The 22,327-nt window shown below is 39.5% G+C and overlaps 2 non-coding genes across 2 annotated transcripts; one reads left to right on the top strand and one right to left on the bottom strand.

Moving 5' to 3' along the window:
- Window positions 1-14,345: 14,345 nt before the first annotated feature.
- LOC148567040 (small nucleolar RNA R71) lies at window positions 14,346-14,453 on the bottom strand. The gene has a single exon (XR_015882135.1). It is a non-coding gene; the product is annotated as a small nucleolar RNA R71 (small nucleolar RNA).
- A 6,895-nt stretch (window positions 14,454-21,348) lies between these two features.
- On the top strand, window positions 21,349-21,457 carry LOC148567039 (small nucleolar RNA R71). Its single transcript, XR_015882677.1, has one exon. It is a non-coding gene; the product is annotated as a small nucleolar RNA R71 (small nucleolar RNA).
- Window positions 21,458-22,327: the final 870 nt, after the last annotated feature.

Here is a 22,327-nt window from a genome sequence, read left to right as displayed (position 1 = left end):
AAAGTATGAAAAGTATGTTGATTCCCCTTCAATCCTTGGCTTAAATAGCATCAGAAATGAGTTGGATTGGGCCCACAAGGCTTCTAAAATTGCTGGCCACGTTTGCATTAAGTGGGTCATGTGCCACCATCGGCGCGTCCGCGTACCGTGCGCGTGCGCGCCCCTATGCGCGATGCAACTATGGAAAATCTTATATCGTTTCGAAGCCCCGGATGTTAGCTTTCCAACCCAACTGGAACCGCATCATTTGGACCTCTGTAGCTCAAGTTATGGTCAATTAAGTGCGAAGAGGTCAGGCTTGACAGCTTTTTGGTTCCATCATTTCTTCATGAGTTCTCAAACTTTACATGCTTTTTCTTCATTCCCTTAATCCAATCTTTGCCTCCTAAATCCGAAATCACTTAACAAACATATCGAGGCATCTAATAGAATCAAGGTGAATTAAATTTAGCTATTTTAAGTCCTAAAAAGCATGTTTTCACTCTTAAGCACAATTAAGGGAGAAGTTATAAAACCATGCTATTTCATTGAATAAATGTGGGTAAAAGTTGATAAAATCCCCAAAAATCAATACAAGATAAACCCTACAAATGGGGTTTGTCAAGCTCCTCCCCTCAACCTAGGAGGTTTAGAGGCTCATACTGATAGAAAATACAATGTGGAATTCAAAAATATGCTAAAAGTGTTCGATCCTCCTAAAAGTGTAAAAGTTCTCAAATAAATACTAGGCTAATGACTAAGGATTACATGAAAGGGGTAAAACAGTCTTTTAGTGTGAAAATCCACTTCCGAGACCCACTTGGTGAGTGTTTGGGCTGAGCCTTGAGTGTCTCCATGAGCTAGGGTGGCTCCTTGGCATTGAACGCCTACTTGGGGGTCCTTTTTGAGCGTTGGAATGCTGGCTACTCCCTTGTGGGCGTTGGACGCCAGAATAGGGCAGATGGCTGGTGTTGAATGCCAGTTTTGGGCCTTTAATTCTGAAGCAAAGCATAAACTATTATATATTGCTGAAAAGCCTTGGATGTTAGCTTTCCATAGCCGTTGAAAACGCTACATTTAAACTTCGGTAGCTCTAGAAAAGCTCTTTGTAGTGCAAGGAGGTTAGATCTTGACAGCATCTGCAGTGCTTTCTCTGCCTCTGAATCAAACTTTTGCTCCAACTCCTCAATTTCAGCCAGAAAATTTCTGAAATTGTATAAAAACACAAAAACTCAAAGTAGAATCCAAAAATTTGAATTTTACACTAAAACCTGTGAAAACTTAATAAAACTTAAACAAGTATACTAAAAACTATATGAAAATGATGACAAAAAGCGTATAAAATATCCGCTCATCACAACACCAAACTTAAACTGTTGCTTGTCCCCAAGCAACTAAAAACAAAGTAGGACAAAAAGAAGAGTAAGATATAATAAATCTCAGAGTTTTCAATTAAGCTCAGTTTTAATTAGATGAGCGGGACTTAGTAGCTTTTTGTTTCTAAATAGTTTTGGCATCTCACTATCCATTGAAACTCAGAAATGTTGGTCTCTTTAGGAACTTAGAATACAAATGATATTATTGACTCTCCTAGGTTAGTTCTTTTTTATTCTTGAACACAGCTTTTTAGAGTCTTGGCCTTGATCCTAAGCACTTTGTTTTCTGGTTTACCACCGGATACATAAATGCCACAGACACTTAACTGGGTAAACCCTTTCGTATTGTGATTCAGCTTTGCTAGAATCCCCAGATAGAGGTGTCCAGAGTTCTTAAGCACACTCTTTTTGCTTTGGATCACGACTTTAACTGCTCAGTCTCAAGTTTTTTTTACTTGACACCTTCATACCACAAGCATATAGTTAGGGACACTGTCCATTTGGAGTGCTTAGGCCAAGATTTTACTTCTTTTACGCCCTCCTAACCATTGATGCTCAAAGCCTTGGATCCTTTTACCCTTGTCTTTTCGTTTAAAGGGTTATTGGCTTTTTGCTCTTGCCTTTTGGTTTAAAGAGCTATTGGCTTTTTCTGCTTTTTATTTCTTTTTCAGCTTGCTTTTTTTTCTCGCAAGCATATATATATATATATATATATATATATATATATATATTATTGTTTTTTTGCTGTTTTTTCTTACTTCAAGAATTAATTTTTGAATTTTTCAGATCATAAATAATATTTCACTTTTATCATCATTCTTTCAAGAGCCAACTTTCTTAATTTCAATTTCAAATATACAATGTTCATTCATATATTCAGAAAATAAAAGCAATGCCACCACATCAAGATAATTGAACTATTCTTAAGATAAACTCGAAATTCATGTATCTCTCAATTCTTTTCAAATAAAATTTTCTTTTAAGTAAGGTGAGAGATATATGGAACATTTTATAGCCTTAAGAGATAGATAAAAATGATCATGCAATAAGAACACGAGAACAGACAACAAAACATAACAGAAAATAGAAAAATAACATAAGGAAAGGGGATTAAGAGAACGAATCCACCTTAATGATGGCAGCTACTACTCCTCCCTGAGGATCCAATGTAGTGCTTGATCTCTTCAATGTCATGCCCTTGTCTCTGTTGTTCTTCCCTCATAGCCCTTTGATCTTCTCTTATTTCATTGAGGATGGTAGAATGCACTTGATGCTCCAACCTCAATTGCTCCATATTAGTGTTCAATTCTCCAAGAGAATTATGCACTTGGTCCCAATAGCCTTGAGGAGGAAATTGCATCCTTTGAGATCTCCCAGGGATTTCTTGCTGAGGCGGTTGCACAGGCTCATGTGCATGCTCTCTAGTTTTCTCCATCCTCTTCTTAGCGATGGGCTTGTCCTCCTCAATGAAGTTGTCTCCCTCTATGATAATTCCAGCTGAATTGCATAGGTGACAAATGAGGTGAGGGAAAGCTAACATTGCTTTGGTGGAAGGCTTTTCAGCTATCTTGTACAATTCTTGAGGTATCACCTCATGTACTTCCACTTCACTCCCAATCATGATGCAATGAATCATGATGGCTCTGTCAATGGTCACTTCTGACCGATTTCTAGTAGGGAGGATAGAGCATTGGATGAATTCCAACCATCCTCTAGTTACTGGCTTGAGGTCAAGCCTTCTTAGTTGAGTAGGCTTGCCTTAGGAATCTGATAAACCACTATTTTGTGGTTAATCCTGTGCTAATTTGAGTGGTTTTTATTAACTCTTTACTCACTTATTCATATGATTTGCATGATTTTACAATTCCTTCCTAGTTTTGTTCTATGATTGAAAACTTGCTTCCTAAGCCTTTAATTTGTGTATTTTAATTCCCCCTTGTACCATTCGATGCCGTGATCCGTGTGTTGTGTTTCAGGCTTTACAGGGCAAGAATGGCTTAGAGGATGGAGATAAAGCTTGCAAAAATAGAAGGAACACAAGAAATAAAGGAGATGACCAGCGAGTATCGACGCGCACGCATGGCTCACGCGTGCGCACGATCTGGAGATTTTCACAGTGACGCGTGCGCGTACCTGACGCGTATGCATGACACGCGAAGATGGCCAGCGACGCGTACGCGTGACTGACGCATACGCGTGACATGCGCGACCTGTAGAAAATGCAAAAAATGTTGGGGCGATTTTGGGCTGAGTTTAGACCCAGTTTTCGGCTCAGAAACATAGACTAGAGCCAGGGGACAGCAGAGACTCAAGACACATTCTCATTACGCATAGTTTTAGTTTAGTTTTTGAATCTTAGAGAGAATTCTACTCCTTCATCTAGGGTTCTTCACATTCATAGTTTTAGAATTTATTGCTTTTACTTTGGATATTGAGAAGAGTCATTACCTCCGTGGGATTCGCTATTATTCTAGTTTGCTTTCTTATTCCTTTACTCTTTTGATTACTTATTAACTCTATTCAGATAAGGATGTTGCATTTTGGGATTTATTAATGCAAGGTACTATTTTCATTTTTTATTAATTTTCAGTTATTATTTAATTTATCATGTCTTCCTTTTATTCCCTTTTTAATTATGTGAAAGTTATATTCATGTTAATGGAGTAGTTTCCTAACTTGATTGGGAGTTGATTAAGGGGAGAACCTTGAGTTGGAATACTCAAGTGTTAATCTTAATTGGAAGTTGTTGGCTGACTCTTTAGTCTCTGACTCTAATCTTTTCTTAGGAAATGATTAGGACTCGAGTGATAGAGTTGGGTAGTTAGTTACTTGACTTTCCCTTATTAAATAAGGGATGACCAAGTAGAACAACACCCTTTTATTATTACACTTGGGAAATTCAACAAGGATAAAAATTCCAATTAATCTTCTCCCGGTCAAGGCTTTTATTTGAATTATATAAATTCTCTCGTTAATTTCCATTGCTTCAATTTACAATTATTTGTTTTTCTGTTTCTCAAACTCAAGAATTTCTTGGAAAACCTCTGACCAATAAGCTGCACTCTTTTGTCAACTCGTTGGGAGACGACCTGGGATTTTTAATCCCAATATTTTGTTCTTAATTTTGTGACAACTCTTTTCTAAATTGATACGCAGATTTTAGTCGGTTAAGAACTGTACTCGCAATGTATTTCTTACATCAATTTCTTAATCGGCCAATTTCCGCCACGTCAATTTTTGGCGCCGTTGCCGGGGAGTTGCAACAGTATGCTAATTTATTGGTTGGAATTTATTTATTTGAATTTTTTATTTTATTTTATTACCATGAGCTGTATGTTTCTTTCATTGAATGACGTGTTCGTTTCCTGATCCGAGCTTAGCCGCATTTGACCCTGAAATTGAAAGAACTCTTTCACGTATTAGGCGAGCTTGGCGTCGGTTAGCCTCTGAGGGTGGTGAAGTGGTTATTGCCAATTCACCAGTCTTATCTGAGAGATTATCTGAACCGCCATTTGAGAAAAAAATAGGCTCCCCTACTACTGATTCAGTTGATTTACATGCAGGTAATATGGCGGAGTCCCGGAGGATTACTCTCTAGGAAGCAGGAGCTCCAGACTTCACCTTGCAACCGTATCACGCGCGTCACCCAAATCTGGCTGCAGAGTTTAAACTGAAGACTGCACTAATCAACTTGATACCTAAGTTTCACGGCTTACCTGCTCAGGAGCCTATAAAGCACCTCAGAGATTTTCAGACATCCTGTTCTACTGTTAGGCGTCATGGTGCAGATGAAACTTCTATTCTGCTAATCGCCTTCCCATTTTCTCTTGAGGGAAAGGCGAGGGAGTGGTACTACACTCAACCTGAAGTGGTCGTTACCAACTGGGATTCACTCAGAAGGGAGTTCCTGGACAAATAGTTTCCGGTTGAAGTTACAGACAGACTGAGGAAGGTGATCTCCTGCATTATCCAAGGAGAATTAGAGACCCTCTACGAATACTGGGAACGCTTCAGAAACCTCTTAGATTCATGTCCCCATCACGAGATTGATGAGATGGTGTTAATCAGCTACTTCACACAATGCATGAAGCCTTAGGATAAGACCACATTAGATACTGCAAACAATGGCTCTCTGAAGAAGTACAAGACGGCGACAGAAGCGTGGCAGCTGATCGCTGATCTAGCTGAATCTACCTGGAATGCTAGGCATAGCACCAACCATCCCAAGACTGTTGCGGAGGTGTCCTCTAGCAGTGAGACTGCTGCTCTCACACAGACTCTAGGAGAGATGACCAACATACTGAAGCAGCTACAACTGAATCAACAACAATCTCAACCTCCCTCACCACAACATAGTCAACAACTGGTTCCTCAGAGAGTATGTGGGATATGTGCATGCTATAGTCATTATACTGATGAGTGTCCACAACTCCAACAGGAAGATAACACCTTGGCAGCTACTCACAATTTCTATGACCGCCCAAATCAAGGCTCCTATCAACAAGGCGGCAATTACAACCAAGGTGGGAACTATAACCAAGGTTGGCAAGACAACTCCAACCAGGGCTGGAGAGATAATTTCAACCATGGCTGGAGGGACAACTATAACAGAGGAGGCAAAGACAACCAGGGAAATCAGAGGTGGAATAATAATAACAATCAGTAGAACCGGAATCAGCAGAACCATTCCTATCAACAGCAGAATCAGAACCAGCCTTACAAAGTACCTCACCTAAGGCAGACCCAAGGACCTCAGCAAAACCAATAGCAGATCCCTCAGATCACTTATCCCCCTTCCTCTTCTAACGACGAGATGCTTCGTTCTCTTGCACAAGGACAACAAGACATTCAGACTACACTGAACTTTACTCTAAATGGTCTGAATGCCACTTTACAAGCTCTCGTCTCCCGGATAGATTCTCTACCTACTCCCAACAACCAGCCTTCAAGCTCCAGTGGGATTCCTTCTCAACCCTTACCCAATCCCAAAGGTGGCATCAATGCCATCACTTTGAGGTCCAAAACCACACTGCAAGAGAAGAATCATGAGGAGCCAAGCCCACAAGAACACGCCCCAGTTGAGGACATGGTTGAAGTGGAGGATGTTAAAGAGGAAGCTGAAGTACAAGACATGGTTGAAGAAGAAGCAACTCAACCAGGGAATGGCGTACCAGAGGAAGCTGAAGCTAAATGAGACGCCATTCCTATCCCATTTCCACACCTTGCAAAGAAGCCCAGAAAGCATATAGAACTCGACCCAAAAATGGTAGAAATCTTCAAAAAGGTTGAGGTAATTGTTCCCTCTTTTGATGTTATTCAGTAAGCACCTAAATATGCGAAGTTTCTAAAGGATTTGTGCATGCATAGGGATAAGGTTAATGAATTAGAAACTATTCCTTTAGGTAGTTCCATATCTGCTTTAATGGGAGATATACCTGAAAAATGTAGTGACCCAGGTCCATGCATGGTTAACTGTACCATTCAAGGTGTAATATTTTCTGACTGTATGTGTGATTTAGGAGCGTGCGTGAGTATTATGCCTTTGTCTATATATGATGCTTTGAGGCTCCCTCCCTTAAAAAGGTCGGCAGCTCATTTTGTGTTAGCAGATAAAAGCATTATTACAGTGGTTGGAATTGCTGAGGACGTACTGGTGAGCATTAAAGGGCTCACATTTCCCATTGACTTCTATATCTCGGAAATGCCCCTTAATAACTCAGGGAGACCGTCATCCATCCTGCTTGGAAGACCATTCCTGAAGACTTCAAAGTTCAAGCTGGATGCCTTCTCAGGAACTTATTCTTTTGAGATAGACGACCGAGTAGTGAGCTTCAATCTGAATGAAGCCATGAAGCATCCTCCGGAAGATCATTCCATCTTCCAATTCGACATCATAGCTGCAGTCCACCAAGAAGAAGTAGAAGAGATGCACATGGAGTAAGGTCCAAGTGTGGGGAAACCCTCTGAACATAATGAAGATATTTTGCCATCATCACTAGCTCCAGAAGATCCAGTGCCTAGTCAGGAACAGAAATTAGAGTTAAAGCCCCTTCCACCCCACCTCAAGTATGCTTACCTTGAGGATAATCAGAAGCTCCCCGTTATCATTGCAAAGGAACTCACACCCCAACAAGAGGAGCAATTGCTTACTGTGCTGAGAAGACACAAGAAAGCAATTGAGTGGAGCTTGACGGATATAGTAGGCATCAGCCCTCAAGTTTGTGAGCACAGGATATTTTTAGAAGTGGGAGCAAGGCCTGTCCGTCAATCCCAAAGAAGACTGAATCCCACCATCTTGGAGGTTGTCAAGAAGGAAGTGACCAGACTGCTTGAAGCGGATATTATCTATCCCATCTCAGATAGCGAATGAGTAAGCCCAGTACAAGTGGTGCCCAAGAAGTCTGGAGTCACTACAGTGAAGAATGAGCAAGGAGAGCTCATATCAACTAGAGTGCAGAACGCCTGGAGGGTGTGCATTGATTACAGGTGCCTCAACCAGGCCACTCGTAAGGATCACTACCCCCTGCCATTCATTGATCAAATGTTGGATCGCCTGTCAGTTAAATCACATTATTGCTTTTTAGATGGTTACACAGGCTATTTCCAGATTCATATAACTCCTGAAGATCAGGAAAAGACTACTTTTACATGTCCCTTTGGAACATATGCTTACAAGAGGATGCCTTTTAGCTTATGCAATGCACCAGCCATTTTCCAAAGGTGCATGATAAGTCTTTTCTCTGATCTTATTGAAAACGGTATGGAAGTGTTCATGGATGATTTTAGCATATAAGGTGATTCCTTTAGCCTTTGCTTGGATAGTTTATCTAGAGTCTTAGACAGATGTGTTAGTTCAAACCTTGTTTTAAATTTTGAAAAGTGTCATTTTATGGTTAAACAATGTATTGTTCTAGGACATGTTGTTTCTAATACTGGTATCTTTGTAGATCCAGCAAAGGTAAATGTCATTTCTAGTCTACCTTACTCCTCCTCTGTGAGGGAAGTCCGTTCGTTCCTTGGCCATACAGGTTTCTACCAGAGATTCATCAAGGACTTTAGTAAGGTAGCATTACCTTTATCCAGACTGCTATAGAAGGATGTTGAATTTGAGCTGAGTGAGGACTGTATGGAAGCGTTTGATAAGCTGAAGATCGCCTTGACTCAAGCTCCAATCGTGAGAGGACCAGACTGGAGCCAGCCCTTTGAGATTATGTGTGATGCCTCCAACCATGCTGTAGGAGCGGCGCTGGCCCAGCGCACAGGTAAGGATCCTTTTATAATTGCTTATGCATCTAAGACCTTAGACGCTGCTCAGTCTAATTACACCACCACTGAAAAAGAGCTTCTGGCTATTTTTTTGCTCTGGATAAATTCCGAGCCTACTTACTTGGTACTAAGGTGGTAATGTACTCAGACCATATAGCTCTAAAGTATTTACTAGCTAAAAAAGAGTCCAAACCAAGGCTAATACGTTGGATACTGCTGCTGCAAGAATTTGATTTAGAAATTAAGGATAGGAGTGGTTCTCAGAATTTAGTGGCGGACCACTTGAGTCACCTTGAGCACATTAAGGATGACTCCACTCCTATCAATGATGCTTTTCCATTTGATAGCTTGTATGCAGTATCTGAAGTAGTTCCTTGGTATGCACCTGTAGCCAATTATCTAGTTAGTCACACCTTCTCTCCCAATTTTACTAAGCATTAGAGGGACAAGCTGAAAAGCAAGTCCAAATATTATATATGGGATGATCCATATTTAAGGAGGTATGGTGCTGACCAGATAATTAGAAGGTGTGTGCCTCAATCAAAATTTCGGTCCATTTTAGAGGCCTGCCACTCCTCTGAGAGTGGTGGACATTTTGGCCCTCAAAGAACAGCTAGAAAAATTTTAGACTATGGATTCTGGTGGCCCACTCTTTTTAAAGATGCCACTGCCTTTTGTAAATCTTGTTCCCCATGCCAGAGGTTTGGTAATATATCCAAGAGGGATGAGATGCCCTAACAAATTATGTTGTTCTGTGAGATTTTTTATGTTTAGGACATTGACTTCATGGGTCCGTTTCCAAACTCTAGCGATTTCTTATATATACTATTAGTTGTAGATTATGTTTCTAAATGGGTGGAAGCAATTCCCACCCGTACTGATGATGCTAACACTGTTGTCTCTTTTGTTAGAAACCATATTATCTGTCGCTTTGGATCACCACGAGCAATCGTGAGCGATCAAGGCACCTATTTTTGTAACAGGAGACTGACCGCTCTACTGAAGAAGCATGGCATTATTCACAATGTAGCAACCGCTTACCACCCGCAGACTAATGGACAAGCAGAGGTGTCTAATAGAGAGATAAAGCGTATCCTGGAGAAGATAGTCAAGCCTCATAGGAAAGACTGGAGCACCAGGCTACAAGATGCGCTTTGGACATATTGGACAGCATACAAGACACCTATAGGGATGAGCCTCTTCCGCCTAGTTTATGGAAAGGCCTGTCACCTCCTAGTGGAGGTAAAACATAAAGCATTCTGGGCGGTAAGAGAGATCAACATGGGATTTGAGAAGGCCAGAGCTGAAAGAAAGATGCAACTACAAGAATTAGAGAACCTTCGCCTAGAAGCATATGATAACTCCAGGCTATACAAAGAGAAGATGAAAGTTGTGCATGACAAGCACATCAAAAGGAAAGAGTTCAAACCTGGGGAGCTGATTTTCCTCTATAACTCCAGACTGAGGCTCATGCCAGGCAAGCTGAGATCCAGATGGGAAGGTCCCTACAGGGTAGAGAAGGCAGAGCCATATGGAGTCTTTCACCTGAGTCATCCTTCAAGCCCCAAATTCATCAAGGTCAATGGATATCGCTTAAAGTTATATCATGGTGAGAAGGTAAAGAAAAACAAGGAGCTGGAGATCTTTGATGAGCGGATAATTTATACGCTTTTTGACATTATTTTTAGTATGTTTTTAGTAGGATCTAGTTACTTTTAGGGATGTTTTCATTAGTTTTATGTTAAATTCACATTTCTGGACTTTACTATGATTTTGTGTGTTTTTCTGTGATTTCAGGTATTTTCTGGCTGAAATTGAGGGACTTGAGCAGAAATCAGATTCAGAGGTTGAAGAAGGACTGCTGATGCTATTGGATTCTGACCTCCCTACACTCAAAGTGGATTTTCTGGAGCTACAGAACTCGAAATGGCACGCTTTTAATTGCGTTGGAAAGTAGACATCCAGGGCTTTCCAGCAATGTATAATAGTCCATACTTTGGCCAAGAATAAATGACGTAAACTGGCGTTCAACGCCAGCTTTCTACCCAAATCTGGCGTCCAGCGCCAGAAAAGGAGCCAAAACCAGAGTTGAACGCCCAAACTGGCACAAAAGCTGGCGTGCAACTCCAAGAAGGACCTCTACACGTGCAACACTCAAGCTCAGCCCAAACACACACCAAGTGGGCCCAGGAAGTGGATCTATGCATCAATTACTTACTCATGTAAACCCTAGTAGCTAGTTTATTATAAATAGGACCTTTTACTATTGTATTAGGCATCTTTTGATCATCTTAGGATCTTAGGATCATCTTTGAACGCATTGTTCTTAGACTTTGGGGGCTGGCCATCTCGGCCATGCCTGGACTTTCACTTATGTATTTTCAACGGTAGAGTTTCTACACTCCATAGATTAAGGTGTGGAGCTCTACTGTTCCTCAAAGATTAATGCAAAGTACTACTGTTTTCTATTCAATTCATCTTATGAACGCGTGCCTGACAAACACTTCTGTTCTACATGAAATAAGCTAGAATGAATATCTCTTAGATCTCCTAACCAGAATCTTCGTGGCGTAAGCTAGAATGATGGCGGCATTCAAGAGAATCCGGAAAGTCTAAACCTTGTCTGTGGTATTTCGAGTAGGATTCAATGATTGAATGACTGTGACGAGCTTCAAACTCGCGATTGCTGGGCGTTAGTGACAGACGCAAAAGGAGGGTGAATCCTATTCCAGCATTATCGAGAACCGACAGATGATTAGCCGTGCTGTGACAGAGCATGTGAGCATATTTTTCACTGAGAGGAGGGGATGTAGCCACTGACAACGGTGATGCCCTTGCATACAGCCAGCCATGGAAAGGAGTGAGACAGATTGGATGAAGATAGCAGGAAAGCAGAGGTTCAGAGGAACGGAAGCATCTCCATTCGCTTATCTGAAATTCCCACCAATGATTTACATAAGTACCTCTATCCCTATTTTATTATATAATATTCGAAAATACCATTATCACTTTATATCTGCCTGACTGAGATTTACAAGGTGACCATAGCTTGCTTCATACCAACAATCTCCGTGGGATTCGACCCTTACTCACGTAAGGTATTACTTGGACGATCCAGTGCACTTGCTGGTTAGTTGTATCGAAGTTGTGAACCATGGTATTGGCACCATGTTCTTGGCGCCATTGCCAGGGAAAGAAAGAGCCATGAATTTTACATAATCAAAGTGTAATCACGATTGCGCGTACCAAGTTGCTCACGTTGCCAGGGATTGTTTGAGCCTGGACATCACAATTTCGTGCACCAAGTTTTTGGCGCCGTTGCCAGGGATTGTTCGAGTTTGGACAACTGACGGTTCATCTTGTCGCTCAGATTAGGTAATTTTCTTTTTTGTTTTGTTTTCACAAATTTTTCAAAAAAAAAACTTTCAAAAATTTCTTATCTGTTTTCGAAAAAAATAGAAAAATGTTTTCAAAAATTTTATTCAGAATTTTTAAGAATGAATTCTAGTGTTTCATGAAGCATGTAAAGCCTGGCTGGCTGTAAAGCCATGTCTAAATTTATTTGGACTGAGGCTTGCAATTTGTTATCAAGAGCAATATACTATGGCTGTAAAGCCATGTCTAGTGTTTTGGACCGGAGCTTTCATTGAAAGCTTGGCTGGCTAGTGAGCCATGTCTAATTCCTGGACTGAAGCTTTAGACTAACAATGCAAGATTCCTGGAATTCATATTAAAAATTTTGGAATCCTTATTTTTTCTTTTTCATATAATTTTCGAAAAAAAAAATCCAAAAATATTAGAAAATCACAAAAATAAAAAATATTTCTCTATTTCTTGTTTGAGTCTTGAGTCATGTTATAAGTTTGGTGTCACTTGCATATGCATCTTGCATTTTTCGAAAATTTCATGCATTCATAGTGTTCTTCATGATCTTCAAGTTGTTCTTGGTAAGTCTTCTTGTTTGATCTTGATGATTTTTTTTGTTTTGTGTCTTTTCTTGTTTTTCATATGCATTCTTGAATTCTTAGTGTCTAAGCATTAAAGAATTCTAAGTTTGGTGTCTTGCATGTTTTCTTTGCATTAAAAATTTTTCAAAATTGTGTTCTTGATGTTCATCATGATCTTCATAGTGTTCTTGGTGTTCATCTTGACATTCATAGCATTCTTGCATGCATTCATTGTTTTGATCTAAAAATTTCATGCATTGCATTTTTTTTTTGTTGTTTTTCTCTCTCATCATAAAAATTCAAAAATAAAAAAAATATCTTTCCCTTTTTCTCTCATCAAATTCGAAAATTTGGATTGACTTTTTTCAAAAATTTTTAAAAGCAAATTGTTTCTCATGAGTCAAATCAAATTTTCAATTTGAAAATCTTATCTTTTTCAAAATCTTTTTCAAAAATCAAATCTTTTTCAAAATTCTTAGTTATTTTCGAAAATTCCAAAAATATTTTTCAAAAATCTTTTTCCTATTTTTGTACCAAATTTTCGAAAATAACAATAACAATTAATGTTTTGATTCAAAAATTTCAAGTTTGTTACTTACTTGTTAAGAAAGATTCAAACTTTAAATTCTAGAATCATATCTTGTGATTTCTTATGAATCAAGTCATTAATTGTGATTTTAAAAATCAAATCTTTTTTTTAAAAAACTAATTTCTATCATATCTTTTCAAAAATATCTTCTCATCTTATCTTTTTCAAAAATATCTTTTCTAACTTCCTAACTTCTTATCTTTTCAAAATTTGTTTCAACTAACTAACTAACTTTTTGTTTGTTTCTTAACTTTTTCAAAACCACCTAACTAACTCTCTCTCTCTCAATTTTCGAAAATATCTTCTCCCTTTTTCAAAAATTTCTTTTTAATTAACTAATTATTCTTATTTTTATTTTTGATTTTAAAAACTTTCAAAAAATACTAACATTTTTCAAAAACCATTTTCGAAAATCACTAACCCTTTTTCAAAAAATTATTTTCGAAAATTCTCCCTCTCCCATCTTATTCTATTTATTTATTCATCTACTAACATCTCATCTCACATCACAACCCTCCTCACAGTTGTGTTTCTTCCATTATATTACATTCTTTGTCTCCCCTTCTTCGTCTACTCACACAGGGATCCCTATATTGTGGTATAAAGGATCCATATTATTATTATTATTTTTTTCTGTGCCCTCTTCTTTGTCATATGAGCAGGAGCAAGGATAAGAATATTATTGTTGAAGCAGATCCGGAACCTGAAAGGACTCTGAAGAGAAAATTAAGAGAAGCTAAATTACAACAATCCAGAAATAACCTTTCAGAAATTTTCGAACAGGAAGAGGAGATGGCAGCCGAAAATAATAATAATGTAAGGAAGATGCTTGGTGACTTTATTGCACCTAATTCCAATTTACATGGAAGAAGCATCTCCATTCCTGCCATTGGAGCAAACAACTTTGAGCTGAAACCTCAATTAGTTTCTCTGATGCAGTAGAACTGCAAGTTTCATGGACTTCCATCTGAAGATCCTTTTCAGTTCTTAACTGAATTCTTGCAGATATGTGATACTGTTAAGACTAATGGAGTAGATCCTGAAGTCTACAGGCTCATACTTTTCCCTTTTGCTGTAAGAGACAGAGCTAGATTATGGTTGGATTCTCAACCCAAAGATAGCCTGAACTCTTGGGATAAGCTGGTCACGGCTTTCTTAGCCAAGTACTTTCCTCCTCAAAAGCTGAGCAAGCTTAGAGCTGATGTTCAAACCTTCAGACAGAAAGAAGGTGAATCCCTCTATGAAGCTTGGGAAAGATACAAACAGTTGACCAAAAAGTGTCCTGCTGACATGCTTTCAGAATGGACCATCCTGGATATATTCTATGATGGTTTATCTGAGTTATCAAAAATGTCACTGGACACTTCTGCAGGTGGATCCATTCACCTAAAGAAAACGCCTGCAGAAGCTCAAGAACTCATTGACATGGTTGCTAATAACCAGTTCATGTACACTTCTGAAAGGAATCCTGTGAATAATGGGACGCCTATGAAGAAGGGAGTTCTTGAAGTTGATACTCTGAATGCCATATTGGCTCAGAATAAAATATTGACTCAGCAAGTCAATATGATCTCTCAGAGTCTAAATGGAATGCAAGCTGCATCCAACAGTACTCAAGAGGCTTCTTATGAAGAAGAAGCTTATGATCCTGAGAACCCTGCAATAGCAGAGGTGAATTACTTAGGTGAACCTTATGGAAACACCTATAACTCATCATGGAGAAATCATCCAAATTTCTCATGGAAGGATCAAAAGCCTCAACAAAGCTTTAATAATGGTGGAAGAAACAGGTTTAACAATAATAAACCTTTTTCATCATCCACTCAGCAACAGACAGAGAACTCTGAACAAAATGCTTCTAATTTAGCATATATATAACCAAAAATATTCAAATAATTAAGCAAATAAGTGAATAAGGGGATAAAATTACCCTAGTGCTAAATTTAATAAAATTATCATGCACATGATATGAAATTAAAGAAAAATTTGGTACATGAGTATGTGAATTGTACAATAGTGAGAATTTTGGATAGCTAGGCATGATTTTAGAATTATATAGAGTGTGTGTGTGTTAGGTAAGAGCTTAGGTTAGTTAAAGATTCATATTATAGCTCACTTGGTCATACATGTATCCTCACCCTTACCTTAGCCCCATTACAACCCTGAAAAGACCTCATGATATTTGCATTGATATACTAAATATTTGTTGATTGGTTAGATGAAGAACAAAGTTTAGAAAGCATGACTAGGGAAGAGTAGAGTGATTAACCCTAGACACTTGAGAGATTAGAGTGCATATACACTACCAGTAAGGGTTCAACGCTTGATTCTATGTTCCCTACTTTCATGAGCTGTCTTCTCACAAGTTTACTTGTCTTTACTGTATGATTTGAATTAGTGAAATCTGATTTATGTTTGTCTTGGAGACATTGTTTACTTTTAACCAAGTAGACAGAATCATCTCAGCATATAGTTGCATTCATATATAGGTTGCATTGCATGAGTCTTACTTTCCCTTATTCATTCTCTTTGTCTCCTTGAGCTAAGCATGAGGACATGCTAATGTTTAAGTGTGGGGAGTTTGATAAACCACTATTTTGTGGTTTATCCTGTGCTAATTTGAGTGGTTTTTATTAATACTTTACTCACTTATTCATATGATTTGCATGATTTTACAATTCCTTCCTAGTTTTGTTCTATAATTGAAAACTTGCTTCCTAAGCCTTTAATTTGTGTATTTTAATTCCCCTTTGTACCATTCGATACTGTGATCTTTGTGTTAAGTGTTTCAGGCTTTACAGGGCCAGAATGGCTTAGAGGATGGAGAGGAAGCTTGCAAAAATGGAGGAACACAAGAAATAAAGGAGATGACCAGTGAGTATCGACCCGCACGCATGGCTCACGCGTGCGCGCGATCTGGAGATTTTCACAGTGACGCATGCGCGTACCTGACACGTACACGTGAAAGCGAGTTTGTGCAGCGATGCGTGCGCGTACCTGACGCGTACGCGTGACACGCAAAGATGGCCAGCGACGCGTACGCGTGACTGACGCGTACGCGTGACATGCGTGACCTGCAGAAAATGCAAAAAATGCTGGGGGTGATTTTGGGCTGAGTTTAGACCCAATTTTCGGCCCAAAAACACAGACTAGAGCCAGAGGACAGCAGAGACTCAAGACACATTCTCATTACGCATAGTTTTAGTTTAGTTTTTGAATCTTAGAGAGAATTCTACTCCTTCCTCTAGGTTCTTCACATTCAAAGTTCTAGAATTTATTGCTTTTGCTTTGGATATTGAGAAGAGTCATTACCTCCGTGGGATTCGCTATTATTCTAGTATGCTTTCTTATTCCTTTACTCTTTTGATTACTTATTAACCCTATTCAGATAAGGATGTTGCATTTTGGGATTTATTAATGCAAAGTACTATTTTTATTTTTTATTAATTTTTAGTTATTATTTAATTTATCATGTCTTCCTTTTATTCCCTTTTTAATTCTGTGAAAGTTATATTCATGTTAATGGAGTAGTTTCCTAACTTGATTGGGAGTTGATTAAGGGGAGAACCTTGAGTTGGAATACTCAAGTGTTAATCTTAATCGGAAGTTCTTGGCTGACTCTCTAGTCTCTGACTCTAATCCTTTCTTAGGAAAAGATTAGAACTCGAGTGATAGAGTTGGTTAGTTAGTTACTTGACTTTCCCTTATTAAATAAGGGATGACCAAGTAGAATAACACCCTTTTATTATTACACTTGAGAAATTCAACAAGGATAGAAATTCCAATTAATCTTCTCCCGGTCAAGGCTTTTATTTGAATTATATAAATTCTCTCGTTAATTTCCATTGCTTCAATTTACAATTATTTGTTTTTCTGTTTCTCAAACTCAAAAATTTCTTAGAAAACCTCTGACCAATAAGCTACACTCTTTTTTCAACTTGTTGGGAGACGACCTGCGATTTTTACTCCCAGTATTTTGTTCTTAATTTTGTGACAACTCTTTTCTAAATTGATAAGCGGATTTTAGTCGGTTAAGAACTGTACTCGCAACGTATTTCTTACATCAATTTCTTAATCGGCTAATTTCCGCCATGTCAATTTTTGGCGCCGTTGCCGGCGAGTTGCAACAGTGTGCTAATTTATTGGTTGGAATTTATTTATTTGTATTTTTTATTTTATTTTATTACCATGAGCTGTATGTTTCTTTCATTGAATGACGCATTCGCTGCCTGATCTGAGCTTAGCCGCATTTGACCCTAAAATTGAAAGAACTCTTTCACTTATTAGGCGAGCTCGGCATCGGTTAGCCTCTGAGAGTGGTGAAGTGGTTATTGCCAATTCACCAGTCTTATCTGAGAGCAAATCTGAACCACCATTTGAGGAAAAAATAGGCTCCCCTACTACTGATTCAGTTGATTTACGTGCAGGTAATATGGCGGAGTCCCGGAGGATTACTCTCTAGGAAGCAGGAGCTCCATACTTCACCCTGCAACCGTATCACGCGCGTCACCCAAATCTGGCTGCAGAGTTTGAACTGAAAACTGTGCTAATCAACTTGATACCTAAGTTTCACGGCTTACCTGCTTAGTAGCCTATAAAGCACCTCAGGGATTTTCAGACAGCCTGTTCTACTGTTAGGCATCATGGTGCAGATGAAACTTCTATTCTGCTAATTGTCTTCCCATTTTCTCTTGAGGGAAAGGTGAGGAAGTGGTACTACACTCAACCTGAAGCGGTTGTTACCAACTGGGATTCGCTCAGAAGGAAGTTCCTGAACAAATACTTTCTGGCCAATTTCCGCCACGTCAGAATCCCTTTTTTCATTGTGCTCCTTCCACACAGATTTCTGAGAGCACTTGATCCAGTCTCTGATCAAAGTTGACTCTTCTAGTGTAAGGATGTGGGTCTCCTTGCATCAAAGGCAAGTTGAACGCCAACCTCACACTTTTCGGACTAAAATCCAAGATTCTCCCTCGAACCATGATTTGGGATTTGGGTTCACACTAATGTCATGATTTTTCATGACCCATGCATTAGCATAGAACCCTTGCACCATTAAGATCCCAATTTCTTGGATGGGATTGGTTAAGACTTTCCAACCTCTTCTCCGGATCTCTCTTCGGATTTCTGGATACTCATTCTTCTTAAGCCTAAAAGGGACCTCAGGGATCACCTTCTTCTCTGCCACTACTTCATAGAAGTGGTCTTGGTGGGCTTTAGTGATGAATCTCTCCATCTTCCAAGATTTAGAGGTGGCGGCTACGACCTTTTCTTTCCTCTTTCTAGAGAGTTCTCCAACCTTGGGTGCCATAAGTGGTAATGGAAAGCAAAAAGCAATGCTTTTCTCCCACTAAACTTAAAAGATTTGCTCGTCCTCGAGAAAAAAATAAATAAAAGAGAAGAATGGAGTAGAAGAAGAAGAAAATAGAAGAAGAAGGAGGGAGAAAGCAATTCGGCCAAGGGGGTTTGATGTGTACGTATGAAAGGTTAGAATAAGGGGTATTTATAGAAGTGGGTTAGGGTTGGGTTCGGTCATGGGTGGGATAAATGGGAGGGAAGTTTGATTTGAAGTGGGTGGGGGTTGGTAGGAGTTATGATGGATTTGGAAAAATGATATGGATGTGATTGGGTTAGGGTTTATTGGGAAGAATGTATGGGGAAGAGTGAAAGTAAAAGGGAAGAAGTGGGGTAGGTAAAGATGCTATGGGACCCACTGGTCCTGAGAGGCTAGGGAATTTAGATTCCCTGTCCTTCTTTCATGGGCGTTGAACGCCCAGCGCTATGCTCTTGGCTGGCGTTCAACGCCAGCTATGCTGCCAATTGGGGCGTTGAACGCCCAGGCTATGCCAGTGGCTGGCGTTCAATGCCAGCATGACACTCTATCCAGAGTGTTCTGTTTTCATTGCTGAACCTTTCTATCTCTGTTCAGACTGCTTCACATGATCATGAACCTAAAGAAATAACTAAAGAAAAACAAACTTAAGAAATTAGAGGAAATAGAAATAACTAAATAAGGCTGGGTTGCCTCCCAACAAATGCTTCATTAACGTCACTAGCTTGACGGTTAGCTCCTTATAGAGAGTGATATAGGCTCAGAATTTCGTCTCTTATAGTGAACTTTCTTCCTATCTTCTCATAGATGAGCTCTATATGCTCTAGAGATAAGACACGACTCACTGTATGTGGTATGACTGATTTCTTGGTGAAGACAACTCTCATGCCAGGTGAGAGGCCTTTAGTGGGGACTTTCTTGTCCTTCTAGCCTTTAGGTACTTTCTTCTTAGTACCTTTGTTTTCAGTGCTTGTTGATGGCCGCCCAACACCAAACTTAGAATTGATGTTTGGGGGCTTAGTAAAGCTTTGCACTGAAAGAGATGGTTGGAACACTAAGTGTTGCACAGTTATCTTTCTTTTTTCAGAGGGAGAGTTGGGGTGAGGCATCTTGAACAAGATGTGATCCTCTCCTAGTTGTAGAATTAGTTCTCCCTTAGCTACATCAATGATAACATTGGCAGTGGCTGGGAAAGGTCTTCCAAGGATGATGGATTCATCCTCATCTTCCCCGGTATCTAAGATTATGAAGTTTGCAGGGATGTACAGGTCTTCAACCTTTACCAATACATCCTCTACTAAGCCATATGCTTTCTTCATTGATTTATCTGCCATCTCTAGTGAGATATTTGCAGCTTGTACCTCAAAGATTCCTAGCTTCTCCATTACAGAGAATGGCATGAGGTTTATACTTGACCCTAGGTCGCACAGAGCCTTCTCAAACATCATGGTGCCTATGGTGTAAGAAATTAGGAAGCGTCTGGGATCCGGAAGCTTCTAAGGTAGCTTCTGCTGTACCAAAGCATTGAATTCTTTGGTAAGCACTGGAGGTTTTTCCTCCAAAGGTTTTGTACTAAATAACTTAGCATTCAGCTTTATGAGAGCTCCTAGGTACCGAGCAACTTGCTCTTCCCTAGTGTCCTCATCCTCATCAGAGGATGAGTATTCATCAGAACTCATGCATTGCAGGAGTGCATGCAAGGGAACCTCTATGGTCTCTACATGAGCCTTGGCTTCCTTAAATTCTTGGATAGGAATTTCTTCAGTGGGTGTTGAACACTCAGTAAGTAAGCCATTACTGGCGTTCAACGCCAGTTCTGGTGGTTCTTTGGGCGTTGAACACCCATCATGCATCCCTTCACTGGCATTTAACACCAGTTCCTTTGCCAAGTTGGGCGTTGAACGCCCATTAAGACCTTCCTTACTGGCGTTCAACGCCAGATTCCCTACCAGTTGGGGTGTTGAATGCCCAGTGAGGACTTTCTCACTGGCGTTCAATGCCAGCTTTGATGCCTGTTGGGCGTTGAACGCCCAGTGAGGTCTTTCTCACTGGCGTTCAATGCCATCTGAGTTTCTCTAGGTTCGGCCTCATCCTCTGTGGTGATGGCCTTGCACTCTTCTCTTGGTTTTACTTCAGTGTTACTAGGAAGAGTGTCAGGAGGAGTCTCAGGGATTCTCTTGCTCAGTTGACCAACTTGTACCTCCAAATTTCTAATGGAGGATCTTGTTTCAGTTATGAAACTATGAGTGGTCTTAGAGAGGTTGGAGACTATAGCTACCAAGTCAGAAAGGCTCTGCTTAGGAGTCTCCACATGTCCCTAAGAAGATGGGAATGGTGGTCTGTTGTTGAACCTATTTTGGGTTCTTCCACCTTGATTATTATTGAAGCCTTGCTGAGGCTTCTATTGATCCTTCCATGAGAGGTTAGGATGGTTCCTCCATGAGGGGTTGTAGGTATTTCCATAGGGTTCTTCCATGTAATTCACCTCTTCCATGGTGGGTTGGTAAGGATCATAAGCTTTTACTTCAGAGGAAGCTTCTTGAGTGCTGCCAGCTGCAGCTTGCATTCCAGTCAAATGCTTAGAGATCATATTGACCTGCTGGGTTAAGATATTGTTCTGAGCCAATATGGCATTCAGAGTGTCAACTTCAAGAACTCCTTTCTTCTGAGGGACCCCATTGGTCACAGAATTTCTCTCAGAGGTGTACATGAATTGGTTGTTTGCAACCATCTCAATGAGTTCTCTTGCTTCTGCAGGCATTTTCTTCAAGTGGAGTGATCCACCTGCAGAGCTGTCCAATGATATTTTGGAAATCTCAGACAAGCCATCATAGAAGATGCCTAAGATAAACCATTCTGAGAGCATGTCAGAAGGACATCTCCTGATCAGTTCTTTGTATCTTTTCCAAGCTTCATAGAGGGATTCACCTTCTCTTTGTCTAAAAGTTTGAACTTCCACTCTGATTTTGCTCATCTTTTGAGGAGGAAAGAATTTGGCCAAGAAAGCATTGACTAACTTTTTCCAAGAGTCTAAGCTTTCTTTAGGTTGAGAATCCAACCATATTTTAGCTCTGTCTCTAACAGTAAAGGGAAAGAGCATAAGTCTGTAGACCTCAATATCCACTCCATTAGTCTTAACAGTGTCACAGATTTGCAAGAATTCAGACAGGAATTGGTGTGGATCTTCTAGTGAAAGTCCATAGAACTTGCAATTCTGTTGCAAAAGAGAGACTAACTGAGGTTTAAGCTCAAAGTTTTTAGTTCTAATGGAAGGTATGGAGATACTTCTTCCATAGAAATCAGAGGTTGGTATGGTGTAGTCACCAAGAACCTTTCTTGCATCTCCTCCATTATTAGCATTGTCTGCCATGTCTTCAGCTTCTTGCTTGAAATTTTCTGAGAGGTTTCTTCCGGAGTGTTGTGCTTTAGTTTGTTGTAAACTCCTCCTTAGAGTTTTCTCAGGTTCAGGGTCAGGACTAAAGAGAGGTTCTTTATCTCTGTTCCTAGTCATAAACAAGAAAAAGAAGATATAAGAAAGAAGAAGAATGAGAGCTCTATGTTCAAGAACAGAGGACTCCCTGTGAGATGTGAAGAAGAAAGAGAAGAAGACTGAAGATAGAGAAGAGAGAAGAAGAATTCGAAAAAAGAGGGATAGAAATTCGAAAATTAGAAGTAAAAAGAGAAAATATTTTTGTTTTTATTTTTATTAATTAATTAAATTAAAAAATAAAATTAATTAACTAAAAAGATTTGAAAATTAAATGATAAATTTTCAAAAAATAAGAGAGAGAAATTGAGAAGACATTTTGAAAATTAGAAGAGAGAAGAATTAGTTAGG

The sequence above is a fragment of the Arachis ipaensis genome, chromosome B4 (genome assembly GCF_059453495.1).
Source record: "Arachis ipaensis isolate K30076 ecotype BB chromosome B4, ASM5945349v1, whole genome shotgun sequence".
In the NCBI taxonomy this organism is placed as follows: domain Eukaryota; kingdom Viridiplantae; phylum Streptophyta; class Magnoliopsida; order Fabales; family Fabaceae; genus Arachis; species Arachis ipaensis.
The sequence above is the reverse complement of the archived record's forward strand: the minus strand, read 5'-3'. Positions and strand labels throughout refer to the sequence as shown.